We start from the raw sequence: 9,988 nt of genomic DNA, 5'->3' as shown, positions 1-9,988 counted from the left end.
CAAATCTGGCATTACACCGATCATGCAATCATTTACCATGTTCAGGACATATTTAATGAAGGCAAGTATACCCTAGGTCTTTTTATCAATTTAAGTAAAGCTTTCGATACAGTCAATACAGTCAATCATCAAATACTTCTATCGAAACTCAAAAGTTATGGTGTAAAAAATACTAACTTGTCCTGGTTCGATACTATTAGACTAAAAGGAAGCAATATATAGTATATGATTAAGGAAAAACTAACTATGAAACAATTAAATGTGGTGTTCCTCAAGGATCAATATTAGGACCACTTCTATTTCTCTTTTATATGAACGATTTAAATAAATTTTCCAACGTTTAAATACAATTTTGTTTGCAGATGATACCAGCTTGTTTTATTTCAATAAAGGTATCAATATATTATTTCAAACAGTAAGCAAAGAACTATACAAACTAACCCAATGGTTTAAATCAAACAAATTATCTTTAAATATTATTAAACTAAAATACACTTTATTGCATCGTCTACATAAAAAATCAGATATTCCCTTAGAACGTCCGGACCTTTTTACTGATAATAAATTAATTAAGAGAGCAATCAATAAAGTTTTAAGGCGTGTTTCGGACGAAAATGTAACCTGGAGGGAACATATTGGTGTAGTTAAAGATAATATATCGGAAATTTTAACCATATCTAAAAAATCACGCATGGAAATTCGTATATGTTTTGTTTATTGTTTTCATAATAATAAAACTGGCAATCTCTAATTTACTCTCATATGATTCTTACCTATATAATTATTTTGTAAACAAAAAATGGTATACATTAGCAATGTTAACAAAGAATAAATTAAGTTGGGAGCCGAATCACTCACGGAACAGAAAAACTCAAATTTTAGTCACTAGATAAATAAACTTTATTTCCTCGGAAAATATAAGTTTCAGCGGTATATATTTTTTTAAAAATAATATTTTAAACATAAGTAAAGGTTTCCTGAAAGTTACAGGGTAGGACTATGTATCATGGAGTCATAGCAATCGTTTAAATGCAGTTCATGAATGATCATGCGCGGAAGTAACGCACGGAAGTTGAAAATTTGTCAATTTCATATAGATATTTTTTAGAAAATAAATTCCTTGCGAATGTTTTAAGTGAAATATTATACTTTTTCGACTCATATTTAATATATTTTCAATGAGAAATGGCAGTCATCATTAATTTCTAGTATAGCGTTATAGTATATATATATATACAATATATATATATATATATATATATATATATATATATATATATATATATATATATATATATATATATATATATATATATATATATATATATATATATATATATATATATATATATATAGGGTAGATTAGGGTGATATGAGCACCTTAAGCAAAAATTGAAATAATTTCAAAAATAATTAAACTGGATTCAAAATTTTTACGAATAAACAATATTTAGGGATCCCTTCTCATGATCCACTTAGATATTTGGGCATCCGAAACTTTTTCTTAAAAACACAGAGGTTTTAAAAAAGTCGCAAAAATGCTCATATTACCCAGACCACTTGGTAATATGAGCACTTTAAATTAGCTCTCAAAAAAACATTAATTTTGTACAAAAAACACCAACCTGACAATAAGAACTAATTTTTAGAATTTAATGATTCGTTATTAACAAAACTTATCATTAAAAGATCAAATTTTAAGCCACTTTTTGTTGAAACAATACTACCATGTTTTCGGCAAGAAAAAAAAAAAAAATTAGTTTGTTATTTTTTCAATTTTATCAACTCAAACCTTTGAACGATAAAAATTCAATTTTTTTGAATTTAAATTACAGAAAAATATGTAGTGTTGTTAAAAAATAAAAAGTTTTACTATATTTTATTTTTATTCAAAAAACCAATTAAAACCGCTGCTTTTTTAGGACTTTAAACTAGGTAATTTCAATGAAAATCACTGGGTAATTTGAGCATGCTCATATTACACAAAAATGGTATCCTCAAATAAAGTCAAAACTAAATAGTTCTGTGCATTATTTTTCAAGCCAAAAAGGATTGGATTTTTAGCTAACATATTTTCCTTTATGAATAAAATTATTTCATTATTTTAGCACCAAAATTTCGCGCCACAGATTTATTCATGCGTGATGAAATTATTTTAAAAACGCAAAAAATTTAACAGCGTTTTAATTAGATGATACCCGCTAATTACTGCATATAGATTTGCGCTAATTGTACTGATTCCTGTAATCACCACATAAAGTCGATTCAAAAAATACAAAGCAACTTTAACTTCACTGCTTACATCTAAGAAATCTTTAAGTATGCTCATATTACCAAGGTGCTCATATTACCCTAATCTACCCTATATATATACAGTTATAGTATATATATACAGTTATAGTATATATATGAAGTATAGCGTTTTGAAAATTATCGTATATTTTCAAACCGTGGCAATATTATTAGGCAAAAAAATAAAAATGATAAAATTATATATATATTTAATTTATTCAGGTAGCCTAAAATATGATAAAAATATTTTTGTTATAAATTTTTTTTAAGAAAATCATAATAGTATGCATATTGCTTTAAGTCCAAGCTTTTAATTGCTAAAACAAAGAAAAATAAAAAATCACGCACAAAAATAGAAATGCCCAGCAGTTATTAAATCAAATTCGTTTAAAAAACATTTACTTTTCTTTTATTCATTGCTACTAAGTTATGCAGTCATTGCTTAGTGCAGCATTAACGCGACAAAAAGAAAAAAAATGCTTAGCAAACAAAAACCGGCTATAAGGATAGTTTCAAACGTAAATCGTTTCTCACACACACAAACACTATTTAATGAACTCAGTATCCTAAATGTATATAAACTAAACCTCTATCATGTTCTTATTTTTATGTTCAAACTTGATAAAAATATATTACCAATCTTATCTTATTCAATTTTTGAAAAAATACATCACGTATACCATACTAGATTTTCAAAATACAACTACATTCAATCCAAAACTTATTATTCCGCTACTAGATTCTCTATTGTAAACCAAGAACCAAAGTTGTGGAACATAATATTAAATAATGAACTGAAACTAATTATTCTCTAAACCAATTTAAAACAAAACTTAAGCAATTGCTTTTTTCAACTGAAAATGAGTGAAAAGTTTCTTCTAATAAAGCTTCTTTAATTAGAAATCAATAATTAATAGTTAATTAATTACTGTGGATTATTAATACATAATTAATCGACATATGTACAAATGTTTTATTATTTTAAATTGGCAATAAAAAGTATTATAAATTTAATTAAATAAGTTAAACTATAAATTGCTCTAACAATAAAATGTGCTTTATATAAAATCATATCTCTTATTTTTTGAAATTAATACTTAAATGTTATTTTTGTCATTTTAATATTTTATTAAATTTTGTTTTAAAGAAAATTCTTAAACCTTCTTATTTGAAAAACTATAAATTTTAAACGCTAAGCGATACATTCACATTTTCTTTTTTATTATTAATTCAGAGATATATACATTGAAACTATATTTTATTGTTAAAATATATTTTTTTCAAGTAATGACGCATTTTTTGGGGCTTGGTGATAAGACTAAATTTGTCTTCTTCTAGCCCCGGTCATGTAATTATTTTTTATAAGTTACGACTAGAAATTTTTTTTCATTGGTAAAATAGTAAATAAATAAATAACATACATACAAAAAACAGCTTGAGCAAAAGAGACTTGTATAATTAATTATAATTATATATTATAATATAATTAAATATAATATAATTAAAGTATAAATAATTAAAAAAGTTACACACGATCTTGAATAAAACGTTATATAAGTTATATAAGTTAGGTACGTGTGTATCTGCGATTTACGGCACCGATTTTAAAGATAAAATCTGTGACCATTTTTACACCGCGTGCTGGAAGTTGGTGTGGTAAGGATGGATTTTTATCGTGTTTTTTTTAAAATTTTATATTGACTTAGATGATATTTTAAAAGTAGAACGTTGTAAGTTTATTGCAATTTTTTTTTAATTTTTTTTTTTGCAGTTACCAACGTTTTTAGTGATTTCATTGCTATTCAAAACTTCACTCCTGTTCTGGAAGTGAATTGACATGGAAGGCATGATGGGTTTTTTTTTCTAACTTTTCAGTCAATTTTATATATCTATTTTCTATGTACCTGCAAAATTTCATTAAAAAATAATGATACGCTTATACTCTATTTTTGCACGCAGTATAGGTATCATCTTACTATTGCATCCATGTTGACCGCAATTAAAAACTCGATTAATTGAAAAATAGTAGGGGTCCTTATTCACTGAAGGAATATTTTCTAATACGTTCAAGTCTAATGATGTACATTCCAGCCATGTAATGAACCTTTTTTCCAAATGACCTTTATGCGCCACCAAATTTCCCACACTAATAATAGTTTTTACAATTGACAAAGCGCTATAGCATTTAAATTCATTTTTAAGTATAAAATCTAAATTATTTATATTATAACAGACATATTTGCACAGGATAATTCTTTTTGGGTCATTTCTTTTTTTCTTTACTTATTTGCAGGTGAATGTTGATACACTCTAAAGAAAAGTTGACAATGGTAATTTCTAAAATGCAAAACTTTCCCCACGGATGCTCTACTCCACAATTAAGCGTCTCCATGTCCATGATAAAGTCAAATTTCATTTTAAATCTAACAATTTAAGGTAATAAAATTTAAAAATAATAAGATTTAAAAATTATCAAAAAATTGCTGAGTCATGTCATTAAATTATGAAAAATATTTTAATCTAAAATGTATTATTTAAATAGTGCAAACACAACAAATTTTAAATAAAAAATATTTTATTCAAATAAATGTTTCGATTTGCCTAATCATGTCATTATATTATAAAATTATTTTTTTATCTCAAAAATGAATTATTTAAAAAATAGCAAATACAACAAATTATAAAATAAATTTCATTCAAATAAAAGGCATTTTTTACATTCATATAATCAGTCGTCCGTATCTGAAATAATTTTCTTTAACCCATTTATCTTGTCCATTGATCTCCTCTTCTAAACACGATTGACATCTTGATATAACACAGTCAAATTTTCTCGTATGTTTATTGCTGATAAATAAATGGCTTTTTTCAACTAAATACTTTAAAAACTTGTTCATTTGCTTTCGATCGACTGGAACATTTCCGAATGTTTGTTTTTTATAACGCTCATATTCGTCTGCGCTCCAAAAATCAGACAAATCAAAATGCTCTTTCATTGTATGCGAAACTCGACAACATTCCAAATCTAATGCACAATAATCCACATTTAAAAGAGTAATCACCAAGGGTGACAAGCCGAAGCTGTTGGTAAAAACATCTTCTGAATTTTCCGAAATGAAAAAATCTATTAATTCATCAAGATGGCAGTTCCATTTGCTAAAGGGCTGAATCAACTTTTTCAAATAAGAGCAAACTGCATTATAAGCATAATAAAATTCGCTTTCGTTATTATAACGAAACTTATAGCATTGATGAAGACGATCGAAAAATTCATCCTCAGTCATGGTTTCCATATCCATTTTATAATGGTTATAATCTTTACAAATCACATTAAACACACTACCCCAATAACTTAAAACCTCACTTCTCCAAGGATCCAAGAATTCTATTTCGCCCTCATCATTTTCTTTTTTCCATCGATTGAACAAGTTGCAATTCTTCTTATATTGCGATAAACTTTGTCCTTCCTTGCGTTTTCGTTTAACTCCTCTATATACTTTTTTTAAAAACTTCTCCTCTCATATGCCATAAACTGATTCGTGCGCAAAGTGATCAAAGTTTCAAACATGTTTTGAGGTTCAAATTGATTATTTGAAAATTTGAAAAATAATTGTTCTGGGTATTGAGCCATATGTTTTATTATTAAATCTTTAGAACTATCTACCATTTTCTCTGAAAACATTGCAATAAATTTTTTTTTTTTTTAAATAAAAACTTTAAAACACAGTAAAAATCTTGGAATTGTAAATTTCAAAGAGTCAAACAGTGGTTTATAAAAGGGAACAGAGTCGTAAAGTTTTTGATAACATTGTCCCTTGACAATACAATATGTCCCTTGACAATACTTGAATGTCCCTTGACAATACATGTCCCTTGACAATACTTGAATGGTTATTCAAGTTGTATATGTATGTCAATAGCAGCACAATAAGATAAATAACATTCAAACGTATATTTTTCTTCAATACACTGCACAATAACTTTATGTTGAAAACAAGGATGGAAAAAAAAAAAAAAACATTTCAAAAAATAAATAAAACCTTATCAAATCAGGTTCCGCATTAACTATGTTTCTAATTTTTGGAAACGTGCCCGAAAAAAACTTTTTCTTCATTGAGTACAAAGCTTTTAAAAGTGACATTTTCTTTTTTATCTTTTTAAAAAAACTTAATGAAATAAAATTCAATTTAAATAATTTCCATTTTTTTTACATTTTATAAAAAATGACTTTCTACTTCAACACTCAATAATATTATGTAATATTTTAAAGCGTTAACTAGTTAAATTTTTTTATAACTTTCTTCAATCGCAAAAGGTCTTTCTATACACAAAAAAAAATACGGAAAAATACAAATATTTTTTTTGTTTTTTCAAAAAAGTATCATTTTGTGCTCTTTTTTTCAAAAAAAAGCAAGAATTTAGACTATTTTTTCAACATTTTAATAACATCTTGTGCTATTTTCAATAGAAACTTTTTGGTAAAATGAGACATTTAATTACATCGCTTTTAAATATAAGATTTTGTGCTCTTTTTGGATTAGGTCAATATTTTCTCACGCGATATACGCAACTTTATAAATCGCGCAATAACATAAAGATTAAAAACAAAGAGATCTTTTATCGCTATGGAAGCTTACCCCTATAACATTTTAAAGTTACGTTACGTCTTAATCGGTTACAGTTGGTAGCAAGGTTACATTCTCTAACTTTTAATTAAATATTAAGTAAATAAACTTGATAATGCAGTAAATGTTTGTTTTATATTGCCGTATTGCTAAAATCATCTTTAATTTTATTTTTATTGTAAAATAGCTTCGTCTCAATTGGTTACTTTGTCACGAAAAAAATAAAAATTCTCAATTCGCAACGTTACGTCTCAATTGGTTTTCTTTTTAACTTTTTAAAGTGCACCTTATAAATTTAATAGCTTTTGACCAAATAAAACGTGATGTAACTTTATATAATCTAAATGTGAGACGCAATTAAAATACATATACAGGGTGTATACTTAATTTCTGACTTCCCACATGTTACAAACACAAGATTTTGAGTTGCTCTCTTAAATGCTACTTTAGCCCGAAAAATACTATAGTATGTATTTTGGTGTAACTATACTTTCTGCACGTAAAACGCTCACTTCAGATAGGATATGACCTCAGAAAATGTTTATGGGAGCCATTTTGTCAACATACATAAAAATGATATTTTCATTCTCCTTGTCTTCCACGGCCTTTGGCATTATGACTATAGTTTTAGCACGATTTTTAAGTAAATTGTCCTTATTACTCCTTAATATGTGATCTTAGTTTGTCAATTAATAACACATTTTTTCTTCACTGTTTATGACGTATTGCTACTCTTCGAAACCGGGGTCAGAAATTAGGTTTACACTTTTTTGGCTACAAGAAATAATCAGCATTATTTTTATTTGCCTTATTTATATCAGTGATACTTGGTGTCTGTTTATGATTTACAATAATTACTCTGTGTGTATTTATATGTATTATATGTATATGTTACTAACATGTATTATATAACATGTGTTTTTTAGCAATTTATTCTGAAAATGAGTTCTGATAAACAGTTACTTCGTCACCGAATTCAAGTTTTATGTAGTCAAGGATTAAGCATTAAAGAAATCACTAGACAGTGTAAAGTTTCTCGAAATACTGTAAGGAAGTGGGCAAGAAAACAAGAGGGTGACGTCACAGATGCTCAGCGACCTGGAAAGCCAACAAAGTTTTCACCAAGAACCAAGGACAAGGTCAGAAATTGGGTCAAAGACAAAGTCGGAGTTGGAACGAGAACTGTAGCTAAGAAACTGAACTTTTCAGACAGTTATAAAGAAAGAGGAAAAACAATTTCACACAGTGCCATCAGTAAATACTTGCGCAAGACCTCATGGGGAAAGCATGCCTATACACAGAAAGTGAAACCCATGTTGTCGCAGAAAAACAGCACTGATTGCGTAAATTTTTGTACTCGTTTGCAAGAAGAGGGATTCGCAGATGACTCACCGGATGGTAAAGTGAAACGAGCTCACGTATTGTGGACTGATGAAAGTCCAATTGAATTATATCCGGCTCCAAACCGTCAAAATCAAAGAGTACGTACAGCAACACCAGAGTCAATACCTTATGTTCGACGTCCGAAATTCGGTCTCAAGATTATGATAGCCGGCGGCATTTCTCGATATGGCAAAACTGTTTTGGTTGTTGTTGAGCAAAATAAAACTGTTGATGGAAAATATTACCGTGATATTATTCTACCTGTGTACAAACGTGCAGCTGATGATAAGACCATCTTCCCTGTGAGAAATAAAGTTATTCTGATGCAAGATGGAGCAACTTGCTACACGGCAAGAGCAACAATGAATGTGATCAACAGAGACTTTCCAGCAGTGTGGACCGACTGGCCTGGCAACTCGCCCGACTTAAATGACATCGAACATATTTGGTCAAGACTCCAGGACAGTGTTTTACACAATCCTCGACCTCGTAATCGTGAACAGTTGATCAGACGTGTTGAACAGGAGTGGGCTGCCATTACGCAAGAAGAGTGTTTTCGCCTAGTAGAAAGCCTGCCAAGGAGAATTACCCAATGCATAGAAAGAAATGGACAAAATACTGATTACTGACTATTAACATATATTCTTTGTCTAATTAAATTGATATGACAGTAATAAAATGGTATGTGTTGAAAACCGTATTCTTAAACCGAGATATAGGGGGTCAGAAATTAAGTATACACCCTGTAGATTTTTTTGACGTTATGTTGCGTCTTAGTTTACACATTAAAAGTGCACTGTTATAATTATAATTGTCTTTTTTTTTGTGTTTTTTTTTTTTTAACTTATATATATAAGTTAAAAAAGAACCATACTGGTATTTTTTTAAACTTTCAACAATGTACAAAAAATTAGTTCTAATTTTTTTTAAAACAAATATGTCACGAAAACAACGTTTCGATTCGCGAAGTTGCAATTAACTAATTGCAACTTTGCGATTTGAATTTTTTAACAAAAAAATATTTTCTAAAACTTTTTTTAGTTACTAATGTCTTGACAAATGCATCGTTGAATACCATAACTCAAAAATAAGTTACAGTATTTAACAAATTTGTTGAATTAACAATATTGTAAATTCATTGAATGCATTTGTCCAGACCATTGTAATAAAAAAGTATTTTTAAAAAAAACTAACCCACAAGCAATCTAATTCCTTGTATATATATAATTTTCACTGTAACCATTCCACACGTACTGTTCTGTTATAATTAAAAATAAATTCTCAAATTTAACGCGTCACAAATTTAATTTGTGACGCGTTAAAAATTTGACGGAAAAAAACACATCTAAACTTTTTCAGTATTTGTGTTAATAAGGTATGCACCATTAAAATCCGTTTACTTAGTTGTGGTTACCGATTATTAGTATAATTTTTATTTTAATATGGCAATAAGTTATGCTGGTGCGTTGACCTCTGGTAAATCATCTGTGCTGACGAAAACCAATCTTGGAATTTTTGGATCGAAAGCCGAAGTCGATAACTCCAACGTTTTAGTGTGCCGGTACGGTGATTTGAATTGTAGTGTGAACGACTTTCTTTCTGCCTTGGCTGATAAAAAGTTACTTGGAAATGTTTGGGGTGTAACGAGACACTACGCCAACAAACTTTTTGAATTTGCAGTGGTAAAC

The sequence above is a fragment of the Hydra vulgaris genome, chromosome 01 (genome assembly GCF_038396675.1).
Source record: "Hydra vulgaris chromosome 01, alternate assembly HydraT2T_AEP".
Classification (NCBI taxonomy): Eukaryota; Metazoa; Cnidaria; class Hydrozoa; order Anthoathecata; family Hydridae; genus Hydra; species Hydra vulgaris.
This window is presented reverse-complemented; position numbering follows the sequence as displayed.